This window comes from Triticum dicoccoides, chromosome 1A, assembly GCF_002162155.2.
Source record: "Triticum dicoccoides isolate Atlit2015 ecotype Zavitan chromosome 1A, WEW_v2.0, whole genome shotgun sequence".
NCBI classification, from domain to species: domain Eukaryota; kingdom Viridiplantae; phylum Streptophyta; class Magnoliopsida; order Poales; family Poaceae; genus Triticum; species Triticum dicoccoides.
The window spans coordinates 385,878,487-385,900,897 of NC_041380.1; positions in this window are offsets into that span (position 1 = coordinate 385,878,487).

The window sequence follows — 22,411 nt, forward strand, 5'->3', positions numbered from 1 at the left end:
TCTTCAACAACTCAGTCATAGGCTTCGCAATCTTTGAGAAATTCTCAATAAATCTACGGTAGTATCCTACGAGTCCCAGAAAACTCTGTATCCCTCCAACCATGGTCGGTGCTTCTCATTTGGTCACGGTATCAACTTTAGTGGTATCTACTGCTATTCCTTCTCCGGATATAACATGTCCGAGAAATCCTACTTCCTTCAACCAAAACTCACATTTGCTGAACTTGGCATACAACTGATGTTCTCTGAGCTTCTCAAGTACCAATCACAAATGTTCCTTATGCTCTTCTTCATTCTTCGAGTAAACCAGGATATCATCAATGAACACTACGACGAACTTATCCAAGAACTCCATAAACACTTTGTTCATCATGTTCATAAAATTTGCAGGTGCGTTAGTCAGACCAAATGACATAACGGTATACTCGTACAACCCATACCTGGTGGTAAAAGCTGTCTTAGGAATATCCTCTTCTCAAATATTCAATTGGTGGTACCCTGATCGCAAATCGATCTTGGAAAATACCTTAGCTCCTTGCAATCGATCAAACAGATCATTGATCATTGGTAGTGGGTACTTGTTCTTGATCGTTACTTCATTCAATCCTCGATAATCAACAACCATCCTTAACGATCCATCCTTCTTCTCCACTAGAAGTACTGGCGATCCCCAATGCGAAGAACTTGGGCGAATATATCCTTTATCCAGTAACTCCTTATTCTGCTTCTTAATTTCCACCAAATCCTTTGTTGGCATCCTATATGGTCTCTTTGATATTGGCCCTGTGCCTGGCAATAACTCAATCAAAAACTCAATATCTCTATCCGGTGGCATGCCTGGCAACTCTTCTGGAAATACTTCAGGGAAATCCCTTACCACTGGTACTTCCTCCTGCACAACTCCTGTTAAGCAATTTACTTGATCCTTCTCCCTTCTGGGGTGATAAGCAAAATTGACTTACTAGCACATTCAATATTCCCTTCATACTTTAACAACCAATCCATGCCTAATATCACATCCAATCCTTGGGATTCCAATACTATTAGGTCTGAGGGAAAAACATAGTTACCAATCCTTAATGGTAACCGATCACACCATCGGCTAGCCATGTATTCTGCTCCAGGCGAGGTTACTAACATGGGTGACCTAAGGGCTTGGGTTGACAGGTTATACTTATCCACAAATCCCCTTGAGATGTATGAATGCGATGCACCAGTATCAAAGAGAATGAGTGCAGTAAATGACTTAACCAAAAACTTACCTATTACTGCATCAGGCTGAGCTTCAACCTCCTCCATGCTAACGTGGTTCACCTGTCCCCTGTTGAAAGGGTTCGGCTTCTTCCCAAAGCTTCCATTGCCATTTCCATTTTGTAATTCAGGACATTCATTGGCATAATGTCCGGTCTTCGAACACTTAAAACAAGTGACTTGGCTCAGGTCCTTCTTGGCTGGGGTTGATGGGTTGGTGCGATTCGGGCCGTTGCTTCCTCCATTCCCATTACCATTTTTGGTGCCATTGTGGTTGTGCGAGCTACCTCCTCCATGGGTATGCTAAAAATGTCCTCCCGGTCTAGGGGTAAAATGTGGCTTCTGCTGAGCTCCTGAATTGTACTTCCCTTGTGTATACTTCCTCTTGCGATTTTCAATTTGCTGCTGCTTCCCTTCAATCATAAGAGCACGATCTACCAACTCCTGGTAGTTGTTGAAGGTTGCTACCATCAACTACATGCTTAACTCATCTTTCAGTCCTTCTAGAAACTTCTCCTGCTTCGCTGCATCCGTAGCGACGTCATCTGGGGCATAACGTGCTAACTTACTAAAGTCCTCCACATACTGGCCAACTGCCCGTCCTCCTTGGCGCAAGTTGCGAAACTCACGCTTCTTCATGGCCATAGCTCCTGCTGAAACATGGGCAGTACGAAAGGCCTGCTGAAACTGGTCCCATGTGACAGTGTCGACAAGGAAAGTGGCTGTGAAATTTTCCCACCATGATGTTGCGGGTCCTTCAAGCTGATGTGCGGCAAACTTCACCTTCTCCGCATCTGTGCATCCTGCTGTGGTCAACTCTCTAGCTGTCTTGCGGAGCCAATCATCTGCTACTATCGGCTCGGTGCTACTGGAAAACACCGGCGGATTCAGCCTAAGAAAACGGGCTAAGTGATCAACAGGTGGTGGTGGTGGGTTGTTGTTGTTCCCCTGATTCTGATTCTGGACTAGCAACTGCATCAATGTGTTCTGCTGTTGGATCAACTAGGTGAGCTCCGGTGGGAAGGTAAATCCGGGGTCACGTCTCAGAGGCATCTGAGGGTTTAGAAAAGATGAGATGTAAGAATAGAGGGGGTCTAAAGAGAAAACACTACCCATATGCACATGAGGCAAAAGCAAACAATTCACTTCATTTAATCAAACAAGGGCATACAATCGATCTAACTATCGCAAAAGTGCTCGGACTACTATATTTACATGGTGGACTACTACTACTGATGAGGTGGCCTACTAGAAATATTCTTCGGTTGCAGACTCCATGATATCTGCTCCGGCTTCATCAACATAATCATCCTCGCTATCATCTGGGTCTGAGTCGGTGTCGTCGATGATGATGTAGTCTTCCAGGCTAATCTCCTTGGGTTCTTCATCTTCATCTACTGGTGTAGGGCCTCCCATAAATATTGCTAGCTTCATTGTTAAGTCGGCATTCTTGTCCACCAATACTTCAATTTCCTCTTCATAATCTTCACGTGTAGCCTTGAGTTCTTCCTCCAGTTCCTTGATTCTTGTCTTAGCCTTCTTCAGATCTATCATGTCGGCGCACATCTGGTTCTCCTGTCGTCGAACGTGCTGGTTTAACTCCTGGATAAAAGCTGCAATTGATCTATCCTTTCTGGTGCTAATCATCTCCCAGTGCTCATCTCGGCGCCCCCAAATCTGGTAGATAGTATCCTTGAGATCATTGCGGTAGACTTCTCCAATGCGTCCCATGGCGATGTGAGCTGCCATGCTCTTTCCTAGACTCCAAGTTGGTGCATCAAAAGAAAACTCTATGGGCTCAGTGACTGGCATGAATGTTCTTCCTGGAACTTGAACTTGCATCATCCAGCGCTCTTCTTTAGGTAAAGTGGTGTTGTAGGTTCCGGTGAAGCTTGGTACTCCTATGTTCAGGTATCTAGTGACTTCCTTCAAGTGACGTCCAAACGGTGTATCTTCATCTGGTTGCGTGAACTTGTTCCTTGCATCCACCATCCTAAAAGAGTAGAAAAGATGAGAGGTCAGAAGAGAAGAGAGTGACTAGTGTTCTAGGTCTTTAGCTTAGTGGTCGTGTCCTACAGTCAGCATGTGCTCTGATACCATCTCTGTAGCGACCAGACCTCAAACAGTCTGATCTCTATGCTCCGGTGTCATCCTTGGATCAGTAATGCTGACACCACACAGTACTCGGAGGATTTATAACGGAGTAGCAATCACACACTTATTACATCGAGTGTCTCCATAGAGAACTTATTACAATAAACATGGCTTAAGGCCATCTAATAACGATAACAGCGGAAGGCTTGGAAGATAAGTGAGTCCATCAACTCCAACGGCATCACTGAGTATAGAACCACGACCTAAAAACTCCTTAATCGTCGTCTGAAAAGTCTGCAACATTAATGTTGCAGCCCGAAACGGGTCAGCACATGGAATATGCTGGTAAGGTAACACATAGAGAGTAATGGAATGAAACAGCTATACTACATGCATATTTGGCTGGTGGAAAGCTCTATGGTTACAGTTTTGCGTAAAGCCAATTTTTCCCTACTGCAAAGGAATAAATTTATTTAACTATTATGGTGGTTGTTAAACATTGAGAATGGTTGACATCATTCTCAATCCCAATTAAGCATCATCATTAAACAAAACCGAACAAAACTAATTTAGGGTAACATGTTGAGATTCACATGATAATCCAGGTACAAGATACTCAAGATGTCCATAATCGGGGACACGACTAACCATGATTAGTTTATTACACTCTGCAGAGGTTTGCGCACTTTTAACCACAAGACTCGATCGCCTCCGTTTGGTTTCTCGCACTACATGGTGTTTGAGAAGACGGATGACCGAGACATGGTCTTTCAGAAGTGCTAGCACCTTACGATCGGGTAGACCGTACCACCTACATCCCCTACATCTGCTAGTCTACCTATGTAAGAGTTCGCACGACTTAGTCTACTATGCTAGAGCCCATAATAGCTTGTGGCTGCACACGGAAGTTTCTAGTATGAATAGTCTCATGATCCCTTTGAGCCTGGGTGGCGGTCCAAAAGAAAACATGCAAGTCCTGGAATACCCAGGTGCCTCAATCCACCCAGATGTGTGTTTAAGTTGCCACCTTAGATAAACCATTAATTAACCAACTCACATCTATCATGGATATCACTCACCCAATCCACGTCTACTAGCATAGCATGGCATAATAAGCAAACGTAGAAGTAGCTCCCAAAGGTTTGATAATAGACAGGTAATAGGTACTACCTCAACTACTTCCCATCCCACAATTTAATTAGATCCTAATCATGCAATGTGTGAGGATTGATCTAATGCGGTAAAACTGGGTAGTAGGAAAGGTATGATCAAAGTGTAACTTGCCTTGCTGATGATCCGGAAAACCTAGCGATTCGAAGTAACAAGCGGCGCACTCCGGGTACTCTATCGCAAACAAACAAACAAGCATACAATAAGTACTCATCTAATGCACGGGTAAAACTCAAATAAAAGATCTAACCAGAAGGTTCAACTTAAGAACTCCGGTTTGCAAAAAGAATCAAATCGAACGAAACAACGAAAGTCAAACGGCGAAAGAAAACAACTTCGTTCTACTAATCTGGATCTAGGGCAAATTTTACAACAGCAAAAACTTGTTTAAGTTGGTTAAACGGATAGAGGGTTTCGAGACGAAACTCCACGCGCTTGAATCGCCTGATTCCGATAAACGAGCGAAAAGTTATACTAAAAAGAAAATCGGATCAGGAATCACGATCAGAAAAATCACGGATTAAATCCGAGAAAAAAGAAAAAACGACGAACGTTCGCTAGAACGAACGAACGGACGAACGCTCGTTATTTAAATAAACCGGAAAACTGATCTATTTAAAAACAAACCGAAACTAAAAAAACCGACGGAAAAACCAAAAGGTTTTTCAAAAAATTAAAAAAAACAGCACGGAAAACGAGGCGGCGAACCTCGTGCGGCGTGCGGCGGCGGCGGCGGTGCGGCGGCGCTGGCAGCGGCAGGGCGGCGCTGGGGGCGGCTTGGGGCGGGGCTAGGGTTCGGCTGGGCCTCTACCCCGACTTATATAGCCTAACGGGCCGGGAGTCCTAGTCGGACATGGCCCTAGGTCGGTTCGTTGTTTTTTATTTAAATAATTACGCGCAGAAGAAAAAAATATATATTAAACGCACTCCAATAACCCCGAAACAAATTTTCCCGGGCTTCTAAAATCAAGCCGCACAAGGTGAACATTTATTTGGGGCCTAAATGCAATTTTGAAAAACACACATTTTTCCTAAATTCAAATAAAATAACGAAAAACTCCGAAATAAAATCTTATTTGATTTTATTATTAAATCCTCAATATTTCTTTATTTTGGGAAAGTCATTTTATTCCCTCTCTCATAATTTTGTAATAGAAATAATTGATGATAAAATAAATAAAATCAAATGATGCTATTCTCAAAATTTGAGAAAACTCAAATATGAAAATAATGAATTCCCCAACTCTCCCCGTGGGTCCTTGAGTTGCGTAGAAATTCTAGGATCAAAACCAAACGCAAATAAAATATGATATGCAACGATGATCTAATGTATAACATTCCAAATTGAAAATTTGGGATGTTACAAACCTACCCCCCTTAAGATGAATCTCGCCCTCGAGATTCAGGTTGACTAGAAAATAGGTGAGGGTGGTCCTTGAGAAAATCTTCCTCTCGCTCCCAGGTGGCTTCATCCTCCGTGTGGTTGCTCCACTGAACTTTGCAAAACTTGATAACCTTGCTGCGAGTGACTCGGCTGGCAAACTCGAGGATCTTAATTGGTTTCTCCTCGTAGGTCAAATCATTATCCAACTGAATTGTTTCCAACAGCACTGTGTGTCTCAAGGGTATGTCAGCCATCTCCGCGTGACACTTCTTCAACTGGGAAACGTGGAACACATCATGAACTCCTGACAATCCTTTAGGCAATTCCAACTTGTAGGCCACTTCTCCCATACGCTCCAAAACTCGATATGGTCCTAGAAATCGTGGCGCTAACTTTCTCTTAACTCCAAAACGCTTTGTTCCCCGAAGTGGAGATATTCGAAGATAAGCTTTATCTCCAACTTCATAAACTGTCTCCTTCCGTTTAGAATCTGCATAACTCTTCTGTCTGGACTGGGCTATCTTGAGCCTATCGCGAATCAACTTCACCTTCTGTTCAGACTCTATCTTGAGCTTCAACCTCCTCCATGCTAACGTGGTTCACCTGTCCCCTGTTGAAAGGGTTCGGCTTCTTCCCAGAGCTTCCATTGCCATTTCCATTTTGTAATTCAGTACATTCATTGGCATAATGTCTGGTCTTCGAACACTTAAAACAAGTGACTTGGCTCAGGTCCTTCTTGGCTGGGGCTGATGGGTTGGTGCGATTCGGGCCGTTGCTTCCTCCATTCCCATTACCATTTTTGTTGCCATTGTGGTTGTGCGAGCTACCTCCTCCATGGGTATGCTAAAAATGTCCTCCCGGTCTAGGGGTAAAATGTGGCTTCTGCTGAGCTCCTGAATTGTACTTCCCTTATGTATACTTCCTCTTGCGATTTTCAATTTGCTGCTGCTTCCCTTCAATCATAAGAGCACGATCTACCAACTCCTGGTAGTTGTTGAAGGTTGCTACCATCAACTACATGCTTAACTCATCTTTTAGTCCTTCTAGAAACTTCTCCTGCTTCGCTGCATCCGTAGCGACGTCATCTGGGGCATAACGTGCTAACTTACTAAAGTCCTCCACATACTGGCCAACTGCCCGTCCTCCTTGGCGCAAGTTGCGAAACTCACGCTTCTTCATGGCCATAGCTCCTGCTGAAACATGGGCAGTACGAAAGGCCTGCTGAAACTGGTCCCATGTGACAGTGTCGACAAGGAAAGTGGCTGTGAAATTTTCCCACCATGATGTTGCGGGTCCTTCAAGCTGATGTGCGGCAAACTTCACCTTCTCCGCATCTGTGCATCCTGCTGTGGTCAACTCTCTAGCTGTCTTGCGGAGCCAATCATCTGCTACTATCGGCTCGGTGCTACTGGAAAACACCGGCGGATTCAGCCTAAGAAAACGGGCTAAGTGATCAACAGGTGGTGGTGGTGGGTTGTTGTTGTTCCCCTGATTCTGATTCTGGACTAGCAACTGCATCAATGTGTTCTGCTGTTGGATCAACTAGGTGAGCTCCGGTGGGAAGGTAAATCCGGGGTCACGTCTCAGAGGCATCTGAGGGTTTAGAAAAGATGAGATGTAAGAATAGAGGGGGTCTAAAGAGAAAACACTACCCATATGCACATGAGGCAAAAGCAAACAATTCACTTCATTCAAACAAACAAGGGCATACAATCGATCTAACTATCGCAAAAGTGCTCGGACTACTATATTTACATGGTGGACTACTACTACTGATGAGGTGGTCTACTAGAAATATTCTTCGGTTGTAGAGTCCATGATATCTGCTCCGGCTTCATCAACATAACCATCCTTGCTATCATCTGGGTCCGAGTCGGTGTCGTCGATGATGATGTAGTCTTCCAGGCTAATCTCCTTGGGTTCTTCATCTTCATCTACTGGTGTAGGGCCTCCCATAAATATTGCTAGCTTCATTGTTAAGTCGGCATTCTTGTCCACCAATACTTCAATTTCCTCTTCATAATCTTCACGTGTAGCCTTGAGTTCTTCCTCCAGTTCCTTGATTCTTGTCTTAGCCTTCTTCAGATCTATCATGTCGGCGCACATATGGTTCTCCTGTCGTTGAACGTGCTGGTTTAACTCCTGGATAAAAGCTGCAATTGATCTATCCTTTCTGGTGCTAATCATCTCCCAGTGCTCATCTCGGCACCCCCAAATCTGGTAGATAGTATCCTTGAGATCATTGCGGTAGACTTCTCCAATGCGTCCCATGGCGATGTGAGCTGCCATGCTCTTTCCTAGACTCCAAGTTGGTGCATCAAAAGAAAACTCTATGGGCTCAGTGACTGGCATGAATGTTCTTCCTGGAACTTGAACTTGCATCATCCAGCGCTCTTCTTCAGGTAAAGTGGTGTTGTAGGTTCCAGTGAAGCTTGGTACTCCTATGTTCAGGTATCTAGTGACTTCCTTCAAGTGACGTCCAAAGGGTGTATCTTCATCTGGTTGCGTGAACTTGTTCCTTGCATCCACCATCCTAAAAGAGTAGAAAAGATGAGAGGTCAGAAGAGAAGAGAGTGAATAGTGTTCTAGGTCTTTAGCTTAGTGGTCGTGTCCTACAGTCAGCATGTGCTCTGATACCATCTCTGTAGCGACCAGACCTCAAACAGTCTGATCTCTGTGCTCCGGTGTCATCCCTGGATCAGTAATGCTGACACCACACAGTACTCGGAGGATTTATAACGGAGTAGCAATCACACACTTATTACATCGAGTGTCTCCATAGAGAACTTATTACAATAAACATGGCTTAAGGCCATCTAATAACGATAACAGCGGAAGGCTTGGAAGATAAGTGAGTCCATCAACTCCAACGGCATCACTGAGTATAGAACCACGACCTAAAAACTCCTTAATCGTCGTCTGAAAAGTCTGCAACATTAACGTTGCAGCCCGAAACGGATCAGCACATGGAATATGCTGGCAAGGTAACACATAGAGAGTAATGGAATGAAACAGCTATACTATATGCATATTTGGCTGGTGAAAAGCTCTATGGTTACAGTTTTGCGTAAAGCCAATTTTTCCCTACTGCAAAGGAATAAATTTATTTAACTATTATGGTGGTTGTTAAACATTGAGAATGGTTGACATCATTCTCAATCCCAATTAAGCATCATCATTAAACAAAACCGAACAAAATTAATTTAGGGTAACATGTTGAGATTCACATGATAATCTAGGTACTAGATACTCAAGATGTCCATAACCGGGGACACGGCTAACCATGATTAGTTTATTACACTCTGCAGAGGTTTGCGCACTTTTCCCCACAAGACTCGATTGCCTCCGCTTGGTTTCTCGCACTACATGGTGTTTGAGAAGACGGATGACTGAGACATGGTCTTTCAGAAGCGCTAGCACCTTACGATCGGGTAGACCGTACCACCTACATCCCCTACATCTGCTAGTCTACCACTTTAAGAGTTCGCACAACTTAGTCTACTATGCTAGAGCCCATAATAGCTTGTGGCTGCACACGGAAGTTTCTAGTATGAATAGTCTCATGATCCCTTTGAGCCTGGGTGGCGGTCCAAAAGAAAACATGCAAGTCCTGGAATACCCAGGTGCCTCAATCCACCCAGATGTGTGTTTAAGTTGCCATCTTAGATAAACCATTAATTAACCAACTCACATCTATCATGGATATCACTCACCCAATCCACGTCTACTAGCACAGCATGGCATAATAAGCAAACGTAGAAGTAGCTCCCAAAGGTTTGATAATAGACAAGTAATAGGTACTACCTCAACTACTTCCCATCCCACAATTTAAATAGATCCTAATCATGCAATGTGTGAGGATTGATCTAATGCAGTAAAACTGGGTAGTAGGAAAGGTATGATCAAAGTGTTACTTGCCTTGCTGATGATCCGGGAAACCTAGCGATTCGAAGTAACAAGCGGCGCACTCCGAGTACTCTATCACAAACAAACAAACAAGCATACAATAAGTACTCATCTAATGCACAGGTAAAACTCAAATAAAAGATCTAACCAGAAGGTTCAACTTAAGAACTCCGGTTTGCAAAAAGAATCAAATAGAACGAAACAACGAAAGTCAAACGGCGAAAGAAAACAACTTCGTTCTACTAATCTGGATCTAGGGCAAATTTTACATTAGCAAAACCTTGTTTTAGTTGGTTAAACGGATAGAGGGTTTCGAGACGAAACACCACGCGCTTGAATCGCCTGATTCCGATAAATGAGCGAAAAGTTATACTAAAAAGAAAATCGGATCAGGAATCGCGATCAGAAAAATCGCGGATTAAATCCGAGAAAAAAGAAAAAACGACGAACGTTCGCTAGAAGGAACGAACTGACGAACGCTCGTTAATTAAATAAACCGGAAAACTGATCTATTTAAAAACAAACCGAAACTAAAAAAACCGACGGAAAACCGACGGAAAAACCGAACGGTTTTTCAAAAAAATAAAAAAAACGGCACGGAAAACGAGGCGGCGAACCTCGTGCGGCGTGCGGCGGCGGCGGCGGTGCGGCGGCGCTGGCGACGGCAGGGCGGCGCTGGGGGCGGCTTGGGGCGGGGCTAGGGTTCGGCTGGGCCTCTACCCCGACTTATATAGCCTAACGGGCCGGGAGTCCTAGTCGGACATGGCCCTAGGTCGGTTCGTTGTTTTTTATTTAAATAATTACGTGCAGAAGAAAGAAAATAAAAAGAAATATTAAACGCACTCTAAAAACCCCGAAATAAATTTTCCCGGGCTTCTAAAATCAAGCCGCACAAGGTGAACATTTATTTGGGGCCTAAATGCAATTTTGAAAAACACACATTTTTCCTAAATTCAAATAAAATAACGAAAAACTCCGAAATAAAATCTTATTTGATTTTATTATTAAATCCTCAATATGTCTTTATTTTGGGAAAGTCATTTTATTCCCACTCTCATAATTTTGTAATAGAAATAATTGATAATAAAATAAATAAAATCAAATGATCCTATTCTCAAAATTTGAGAAAACTCAAATATGAAAATAATGAATTCCCCAACTCTCCCCGTGGGTCCTTGAGTTGCGTAGAAATTCTAGGATCAAAACCAAACGCAAATAAAATATGATATGCAAAGATGTTCTAATGTATAATATTCCAAATTGAAAATTTGGGATGTTACAAACCTACCCCTCTTAAGATGAATCTCACCCTCGAGATTCGGGTTGACTAGAAAATAGGTGAGGGTGGTCCTTGAGCAAATCTTCCTCTCGCTCCCAGGTGGCTTCATCCTCCGTGTGGTTGCTCCACTGAACTTTGCAAAACTTGATAACTTTGCTGTGAGTGACTCGGCTGGCAAACTCGAGGATCTTAATTGGTTTCTCCTCGTAGGTCAAATCGTTATCCAACTGAATTGTTTCCAACGGCACTGTGTCTCTCAAGGGTATGTCAGCCATCTCCGCGTGACACTTCTTCAACTGGGAAACGTGGAACACATCATGAACTCCTGACAATCCTTTAGGCAATTCCAACTTGTAGGCCACTTCTCCCATACGCTCCAAAACTCGATATGGTCCTACAAATCGTGGCGCTAACTTTCCCTTAACTCCAAAACGCTTTGTTCCCCGAAGTGGAGATATTCGAAGATAAGCTCTATCTCCAACTTCGTAAACTGTCTCCTTCCGTTAAGAATCTGCATAACTCTTCTGTCTGGACTGGGCTATCTTGAGCCTATCGCGAATCAACTTCACCTTCTGTTCAGACTCTTTAATCAAGTCAGGTCCAAACAACTGGGGGTCTCCAACTTCGTCCCACGACAACGGTGTCCTACATCTCCTTTCGTACAAAGCTTCGAAAGGGGCCATCTTCAAACTGGTTTGGTAACTGTTGTTGTAAGAGAACTCTACATACGGTAAATTGTCGTCCCAACTAGATCCATAATCTAGCGCACAAGCTCTCAGCATATCCTCCAAAATCTGATTTACTCTCTCGGTCTGTCCATCTGTCTGTGGATGAAAAGATGTACTGAATTCGAGCCTAGTACCCAAAGTTTCATGCAACTGCTTCCAGAACTTTGAGGTAAATTGGGTTCCTCTATCTGATACGATACTCCTCGGAACTCCATGCAAACATACGATCCTGGTCATGTATATCTTTGACAACTTTGCACTGGTGTAAGTGGTCTTTACTGGGATGAAATGAGCTACCCCTTCGTCAATCGATCGACTATAACCCAAATTGAGTCATAGCCTGAACGAGTTCTGGGTAATCCCGTGATAAAATCCATGCCTAACTTATCCCACTTCCATTCGGGTTTCAACAATGGTTGTAACAATCCTGCTGGCTTCTGATGCTCTACCTTTACTCTCTGACACACATCACAAACTGCTACATACTCTGCAATATCCTTCTTCATTCTGGTCCACCAGAAAATGTCTTTCAAATCCAAATACATCTTGGTATTTCCTAGGTGAATCGAATATGGTGAATCGTGTGCCTCTTGCAAATTCAACTTCCTAATCTCCGGGTCATTGGGCACATAAACATGGTCTTCAAACCATAGGGTGTCGTGCTCATCCTCACGAAATCCTTTAGCCCTTCCTTTGCTTATTTTCTCCTTTATAGAGGCAATCTCCTTGTCAGTCCTTTGGGCTTCTCTGATTCTATCCATCAAAGTTGACTGAATCTCCAATGCTGCTACATAGCCTCTAGGAACTATTCCAAACATAGTTCAGGAAGATTTTCCGCTAACTCTGTTGGTATTTCTCCCGTCATTATTGTATTGACATGGCTCTTACGGCTTAATGCATCAGCTACTACATTAGCCTTTCCGGAATGATAATGCAATCTCATATCATAATCCTTGATGAGCTCCAACCATCTCCTTTGTCTGAGGTTTAACTCCTTCTGCGTGAAAATGTATTTCAAACTCTTATGATCCGTGTACACCTCACAATGATTTCGAATGAGGAAATGTCTCCATGTTTTCAATGCATGCACTACGGCTGCTAACTCCAAATCATGCGTAGCATAATTCAACTCATGAGGTTTCAGTTGTCTTGAGGCATATGAAACAACTCTCCCTTCCTGCATAAGCACTGCTCCAAGTCCTCGACGTGAAGCGTCGCAATACACCTCATAGTCCTTGGTCTGATCTGGCAAAATCAACACTGGTGAGGTAACCAAACGTTTCTTCAACTCCTGGAAACTAGCCTCACATTCTTCAGTCCATTTGAACTTGGTATCCTTCTTCAACAACTCAGTCATAGGCTTCGCAATCTTTGAGAAATTCTCAATAAATCTCCGGTAGTATCCTACGAGTCCCAGAAAACTCCGTATCCCTCCAACCGTGGTCGGTGCTTCCCATTTGGTCACGGTATCAACTTTAGTGGGATCTACTGCTATTCCTTCTCCGGATATAACATGTCCGAGAAATCCTACTTCCTTCAACCAAAACTCACATTTGCTGAACTTGGCATACAACTGATGTTCTCTGAGCTTCTCAAGTACCAATCACAAATGTTCCTTATGCTCTTCTTCATTCTTCGAGTAAACCAGGATATCATCAATGAACACTATGACGAACTTATCCAAGAACTCCATAAACACCTTGATCATCATGTTCATAAAATATGCAGGTGCGTTAGTCAGACCAAATGACATAACGGTATACTCGTACAGCCCATACCTGGTGGTAAAAGCTGTCTTAGGAATATCCTCTTCTCGAATATTCAATTGGTGGTACCCTGATCGCAAATTGATCTTGGAAAATACCTTAGCTCCTTGCAATCGATCAAACAGATCATTGATCATTGGTAGTGGGTACTTGTTCTTGATCGTTACTTCATTCAATCCTCGATAATCAACAACCATCCTTAACGATCCATCCTTCTTCTCCACTAGAAGTACTGGCGATCCCTAATGCGAAGAACTTGGGCGAATATATCCTTTATCTAGTAACTCCTTAATCTGCTTCTTAATTTCCACCAAATCCTTTGCTGGCATCCTATATGGTCTCTTTGATATTGGCCCTGTGCCTGGCAATAACTCAATCAAAAACTCAATATCTCTATCCGGTGGCATGCCTGGCAACTCTTCGGAAAATACTTCAGGGAAATCCCTTACCACTGGTACTTCCTCCTGCACAACTCCTGTTAAGCAATTTACTTGAGCCCTCTTTGGCACATGTCGGGATACGTACTTGATCCTTCTCCCTTCTGGGGTGATAAGCAAAATTGACTTACTAGCACATTCAATATTCCCTTCATACTTTGACAACCAATCCATGCCTAATATCACATCCAATCCTTGGGATTCCAATACTATTAGGTCTGAGGGAAAAACATAGTTACCAATCCTTAATGGTAACCGATCACACCATCGGCTAGCCATGTATTCTGCTCCAGGCGAGGTTACCAACATGGGTGACCTAAGGGCTTGGCTTGACAGGTTATACTTTCCACAAATCCCCTTGAGATGTATGAATGCGATGCACCAGTATCAAAAAGAACGAGTGCAGCAAATGACTTAACCAAAAACTTACCTATTACTGCATCAGGCTGAGCTTCAACCTCCTCCACGCTAATGTGGTTCACCTGTCCCCTGTTGAAAGGGTTCGGCTTCTGCCCAGAGCTTCCATTGCCATTTCCATTTTGTGCCTCAATCCACCCAGATGTGTGTTTAAGTTGCCACCTTAGATAAACCATTAATTAACCAACTCACATCTGTCATGGATATCACTCACCCAATCCACGTCTACTAGCATAGTATGGCATAATAAGCAAACGTAGAAGTAACTCCCAAAGGTTTGATAATAGACAGGTAATAGGTACTACCTCAACTACTTCCCATCCCACAATTTAATTAGATCCTAATCATGCAATGTGTGAGGATTGATCTAATGTAGTAAAACTGGGTAGTAGGAAAGGTATGATCAAAGTGTTACTTGCCTTGCTGATGATCCGGGAAACCTAGCGATTCGAAGTAACAAGCAGCGCACTCCGGGTACTCTATCACAAACAAACAAACAAGCATACAATAAGTACTCATCTAATGCACAGGTAAAACTCAAATAAAAGATCTAACTAGAAGGTTCAACTTAAGAGCCCCGGTTTGCAAAAAGAATCAAATAGAACGAAACAACGAAAGTCAAACGGCAAAAGAAAACAACTTCGTTCTACTAATCTGGATCTAGGGAAAATTTTACAGTAGCAAAAACTTGTTTTAGTTGGTTAAACGGATAGAGGGTTTCGAGACGAAACACCACGCGCTTGAATCGCCTGATTCCGATAAATGAGCGAAAAGTTATACTAAAAAGAAAATCGGATCAGGAATCGCGATCAGAAAAATCGCGGATTAAATCCGAGAAAAAAGAAAAAATGATGAACGTTCGCTAGAAGGAACGAACGGACGAACGCTCGTTAATTAAATAAACCGGAAAACTGATCTATTTAAAAACAAACCGAAACTAAAAAAACCGACGGAAAACCGACGGAAAAACCGAACGGTTTTTCAAAAAAATAAAAAAAACGGCACGGAAAACGAGGCGGCGAACCTCGTGCGGCGTGCGGCGGCGGCGGCAGGGCGGCGTTGGGGGCGGCCTGGGGCGGGGCTAGGGTTCGGCTGGGCCTCTACCCCGGCTTATATAGCCTAACGGGCCGGGAGTCCTAGTCGGACATGGCCCTAGGTCGGTTCGTTGTTTTTTATTTAAATAATTATGTGGAGAAGAAAGAAAATAAAAAGAAATATTAAACGCACTCTAAAAACCCCGAAATAAACTTTCCCGGGCTTCTAAAATCAAGCCGCACAAGGTGAACATTTATTTGGAGCCTAAATGCAATTTTGAAAAACACACATTTTTCCTAAATTCAAATAAAATAACGAAAAACTCCGAAATAAAATCTTATTTGATTTTATTATTAAATCCTCAATATTTCCTTATTTTGGGAAAGTCATTTTATTCCCTCTCTCATAATTTTGTAATAGAAATAATTGATGATAAAATAAATAAAATCAAATGATCCTATTCTCAAAATTTGAGAAAACTCAAATATGAAAATAATGAATTCCCCAACTCTCCCCGTGGGTCCTTGAGTTGCGTAGAAATTCTAGGATCAAAACCAAACGCAAATAAAATATGATATGCAAAGATGTTCTAATGTATAACATTCCAAATTGAAAATTTGGGATGTTACAAACCTACCCCTCTTAAGATGAATCTCACCCTCGAGATTCGGGTTGACTAGAAAATAGGTGAGGGTGGTCCTTGAGCAAATCTTCCTCTCGCTCCCAGGTGGCTTCATCCTCCGTGTGGTTGCTCCACTGAACTTTGCAAAACTTGATAACTTTGTTGCGAGTGACTCGGCTGGCAAACTCGAGGATCTTAATTGGTTTCTCCTCGTAGGTCAAATCGTTATCCAACTGAATTGTTTCCAACGGCACTGTGTCTCTCAAGGGTATGTCAGCCATCTCCGCGTGACACTTCTTCAACTGAGAAACGTGGAACACATCATGAACTCCTGACAATCCTTTAGGCAATTCCAACTTGTAGGCCACTTCTCCCATACGCTCCAAAACTCGATATGGTCCTACAAATCGTGGCGCTAACTTTCCCTTAACTCCAAAACGCTTTGTTCCCCGAAGTGGAGATATTCGAAGATAAGCTCTATCTCCAACTTCGTAAACTGTCTCCTTCCGTTTAGAATCTGCATAACTCTTCTGTCTGGACTGGGCTATCTTGAGCCTATCGCGAATCAACATCACCTTCTGTTCAAACTCTTTAATCAAGTCAGGTCCAAACAACTGGGGGTCTCCAACTTCGTCCCACGACAACGGTGTCCTACATCTCCTTTCGTACAAAGCTTCGAAAGGGGCCATCTTCAAACTGGTTTGGTAACTGTTGTTGTAAGAGAACTCTACATACGGTAAATTGTCGTCCCAACTAGATCCATAATCTAGCGCACAAGCTCTCAGCATATCCTCCAAAATCTGATTTACTCTCTCGGTCTGTCCATCTGTCTGTGGATGAAAAGATGTACTGAATTCGAGCCTAGTACCCAAAGTTTCATGCAACTGCTTCCAGAACTTTGAGGTAAATTGGGTTCCTCTATCTGATACGATACTCCTCGGAACTCCATGCAAACATACGATCCTGGTCTTGTATATCTTTGACAACTTTGCACTGGTGTAAGTGGTCTTTACTGGGATGAAATGAGCTACCCCTTCGTCAATCGATCGACTATAACCCAAATTGAGTCATAGCCTGAACGAGTTATGGGTAATCCCGTGATAAAATCCATGCCTAACTTATCCCACTTCCATTCGGGTTTCAACAATGGTTGTAACAATCCTGCTGGCTTCTGATGCTCTACCTTTACTCTCTGACACACATCACAAACCGCTACATACTCTGCAATATCCTTCTTCATTCTGGTCCACCAGAAAATGTCTTTCAAATCCAAATACATCTTGGTATTTCCTGGGTGAATCGAATATGGTGAATCGTGTGCCTCTTGCAAATTCAACTTCCTAATCTCCGGGTCATTGGGCACATAAACACGGTCTTCAAACCATAGGGTGTCGTGCTCATCCTCACAAAATTCTTTAGCCCTTCCTTTGCTTATTTTCTCCTTTATAGAGGCAATCTCCTTGTCAGTCCTTTGGGCTTCTCTGATTCTATCCATCAAAGTTGACTGAATCTCCAATGCTGCTACATAGCCTCTAGGAACTATTCCAAACATAGTTCAGGAAGATTTTCCGCTAACTCTGTTGGTATTTCTCCCGTCATTATTGTATTGACATGGCTCTTACGGCTTAATGCATCGGCTACTACATTAGCCTTTCCGGGATGATAATGCAATCTCATATCATAATCCTTGATGAGCTCCAACCATCTCCTTTGTCTGAGGTTTAACTCCTTCTGCGTGAAAATGTATTTCAAACTCTTATGATCCGTGTACACCTCACAATGATTTCGAATGAGGAAATGTCTCCATGTTTTCAATGCATGCACTACGGCTGCTAACTCCAAATCATGCGTAGCATAATTCAACTCATGAGGTTTCAGTTGTCTTGAGGCATATGAAACAACTCTCCCTTCCTGCATAAGCACTGCTCCAAGTCCTCGACGTGAAGCGTCGCAATACACCTCATAGTCCTTGGTCTGATCTGGCAAAATCAACACTGGTGAGGTAACCAAACGTTTCTTCAACTCCTGGAAACTAGCCTCACATTCTTCAGTCCATTTGAACTTGGTATCCTTCTTCAACAACTCAGTCATAGGCTTCGCAATCTTTGAGAAATTCTCAATAAATCTCCGGTAGTATCCTACGAGTCCCAGAAAACTCCGTATCCCTCTAACCGTGGTCGGTGCTTCCCATTTGGTCACGGTATCAACTTTAGTGGGATCTACTGCTATTCCTTCTCCGGATATAACATGTCCGAGAAATCCTACTTCCTTCAACCAAAACTCACATTTGCTGAACTTGGCATACAACTGATGTTCTCTGAGCTTCTCAAGTACCGATCACAAATGTTCCTTATGCTCTTCTTCATTCTTCGAGTAAACCAGGATATCATCAATGAACACTACGACGAACTTATCCAAGAACTCCATAAACACCTTGATCATCATGTTCATAAAATATGCAGGTGCGTTAGTCAGACCAAATGACATAACGGTATACTCGTACAGCCCATACCTGGTGGTAAAAGTTGTCTTAGGAATATCCTCTTCTCGAATATTCAATTGGTGGTACCCTGATCGCAAATCGATCTTGGAAAATACCTTTGCTCCTTGCAATCGATCAAACAGATCATTGATCATTGGTAGTGGGTACTTGTTCTTGATCGTTACTTCATTCAATCCTCGATAATCAACAACCATCCTTAACGATCCATCCTTCTTCTCCACTAGAAGTACTGGTGATCCCTAATGCGAAGAACTTGGGCGAATATATCCTTTATCTAGTAACTCCTTAATCTGCTTCTTAATTTCCACCAAATCCTTTGCTGGCATCCTATATGGTCTCTTTGATATTGGCCCTGTGCCTGGCAATAACTCAATCAAAAACTCAATATCTCTATCCGGTGGCATGCCTGGCAACTCTTCGGAAAATACTTCAGGGAAATCCCTTACCACTGGTACTTCCTCCTGCACAACTCCTGTTAAGCAATTTACTTGAGCCCTCTTTGGCACATGTCGGGATACGTACTTGATCCTTCTCCCTTCTGGGGTGATAAGCAAAATTGACTTACTAGCACATTCAATATTCCCTTCATACTTTGACAACCAATCCATGCCTAATATCACATCCAATCCTTGGGATTCCAATACTATTAGGTCTGAGGGAAAAACATAGTTACCAATCCTTAATGGTAACCGATCACACCATCGGCTAGCCATGTATTCTGCTCCAGGCGAGGTTACCAACATGGGTGACCTAAGGGCTTGGCTTGACAGGTTATACTTTCCACAAATCCCCTTGAGATGTATGAATGCGATGCACCAGTATCAAAAAGAACGACTGCAGCAAATGACTTAAACCAAAAACTTACCTATTACTGCATCAGGCTGAGCTTCAACCTCCTCCACGCTAATGTGGTTCACCTGTCCCCTGTTGAAAGGGTTCGGCTTCTGCCCAGAGCTTCCATTGCCATTTCCATTTTGTGCCTCAATCCATCCAGATGTGTGTTTAAGTTGCCACCTTAGATAAACCATTAATTAACCAACTCACATCTGTCATGGATATCACTCACCCAATCCACGTCTACTAGCATAGTATGGCATAATAAGCAAACGTAGAAGTAACTCCCAAAGGTTTGATAACAGACAGGTAATAGGTACTACCTCAACTACTTCCCATCCCACAATTTAATTAGATCCTAATCATGCAATGTGTGAGGATTGATCTAATGTAGTAAAACTGGGTAGTAGGAAAGGTATGATCAAAGTGTTACTTGCCTTGCTGATGATCCGGGAAACCTAGCGATTCGAAGTAACAAGCGGCGCACTCCGGGTACTCTATCGCAAACAAACAAACAAGCATACAATAAGTACTCATCTAATGCACGGATAAAACTCAAATAAAAGATCTAACCAGAAGGTTCAACTTAAGAACTCCGGTTTACAAAAAGAATCAAATCGAACGAAACAACGAAAGTCAAACGGCGAAAGAAAACAACTTCGTTCTACTAATCTGGATCTAGCGCAAATTTTACAGTAGCCAAAACTTGTTTAAGTTGGTTAAATGGATAGAGGGTTTCGAGACGAAACTCCACGCGCTTGAATCGCCTGATTCCGATAAACGAGCGAAAAGATATACTAAAAAGAAAATTGGATCAGGAATCGCGATTAGAAAAATCGCGGATTAAATCCGAGAAAAAAGAAAAACGACGAACGTTCGCTAGAACGAACGAACGGACGAACGCTCGTTAATTAAATAAATCGGAAAACCGATCTATTTAAAAACAAATCGAAACTTAAAAACCGACGGAAAAAACGAACGGTTTTTCGAAAAAAATAAAAAAATGGCGCGGAAAATGAGGCGGCGAACCTCGGGCGGCGTGCGGCGGCGGCGGCGGCGCGGCGGGAAGGCACGGCGGCACTGGCTGTGGCGGGGCGGCGCTGGGGGCGGCTTGGGGCGGGGCTAGGGTTCGGCTGGGCCTCTACCCCGGCTTATATAGCCTAACGGGCTGGGAGTCCTAGTCGGACACGACCCTAGGTCGGTTCGTTGTTTTTTTTAAATAATTACGCGCAGAAGAAAAAAATTAAAAAGAAATACTAAACGGACTCCAAAAATCCTGAAATAAATTTTTCCGGGCTTCTAAAATCAAGCCGCACAAGGTGAACATTTATTTGGGGCCTAAATGAAATTTTGAAAAACGCATATTTTTCCTAAATTCAAATAAAATAATTAAAACTCCGAAATAAAATCTTATTTGATTTTATTATTAAATCCTCAATATTTCATTATTTTGGGAAAGTCATTTTATTCCCTCTCTCATAATTTTGTAATAAAAATAATTGATGATAAAATAAATAAAATCAAATGATCCTATTCTTAAAATTTGAGAAAACTCAAATATGAAAATAATGAATTCCCCAACTCTCCCCGTGGGTCCTTGAGTTGCGTAGAAATTCTAGGATCAAAACCAAACGCAAATAAAATATGATATGCAATGATGATCTAATGTATAACATTCCAAATTGAAAATTTGGGATGTTACAATGATTATCTGGTGTTATCTTTTGTTTATCTTCTGGGGTATCTCCTCCTTATGTAGGATTCTTTTACTCCTCTTATGCTCTTTCCCTCTTCTCTATAAACCCTGGAGGACACTTTGAGAGGAAAGAAGTTGCAACATCATGCTTGAGGTCTATTATCAAAGTGAACCTTATGGAAAACCTCTTTTAAGGGGGGTAGTAGACAATGATTCATGTTGAGATCGAAGAATTGAAGACCTTCATTCATAAGGAAGACGAATATTTGATACCTTCAGTACACCTACTATAAGTTCAACCTGAAGACTGATCAAAGAGTCCAGCTGCACCAAAGCTTCACCGAAAGAAGAAAGGCAAGATTGAAGAATGTTAAACCGCTTAGAAAAGCTATCAAATTACCATCGCCAAAATCGAAGGACTATTTCCAAGCCTTGAGAAAACAAGGGGTAATATCGACAAGAGAAGTATGTCCAATCAACACCCCAAAGTTGCCTGTCACCAAGATCAGAATCGACCGCCACCCACAACTGTGTTTGAGGAGGACCGTGTTGAAGACAAAACTATCCAAACCCATTCTCTATAGTCAGCCTGAATCTCGAGGACGAGATTTCTTTTAAGGGGGGTAGATCTGTAACATCCCGATTCTCGGAATGTTTAGGAAAAAGTTTTCCAAAAATCAGGACGAGAAAATTTTGTTTGTTTTATTTGGTAACAAAGCTTAAATCGGACTTTTATAATTTAGAGGATTTAATTTGATCTAATGCGAACTTAAATTAAATTTGAGTTTTGTTCTTTTCTTTTAACTAGTTTTTAATTTGTCCTCAACATATTTAAATATGTGAGTTTGCATTTTCCTAGATTTCTCAGTTCGTTTGATTTGTGTTCAAGCTTTTAATTCCTTTCTAGATTTTCCTTTCCTAAAAGGAAATCGTTTCTTTTCCCTCTATCAAACTATGGGCAGAATCACCTACGCCCAATCTGTCTCATTTTTCTCTATCCTTTTTTCCCTTATCTACTGAATGGGCTAAGTCTTTTTTTTTCTCTGTTTCCACTTGGGCTGAATGAACTGGCCCAACCCTCCTATAGCTAGGAACGCTTCCTTTCCTTCCTCTTTTCTCTGTACGTTCTCAACTCACACACACATACGAAGAGAAACAGCCACCACCTACAATTACAGAAAGGAAACTGCTCCACCATCCTTTAATTCCCTCTCCACTTACCTATCTTCTACCGCCAGGCCCCAAGGGCTTCCTCTCCACGTTCACGCACACACCTACAACAGCCACCT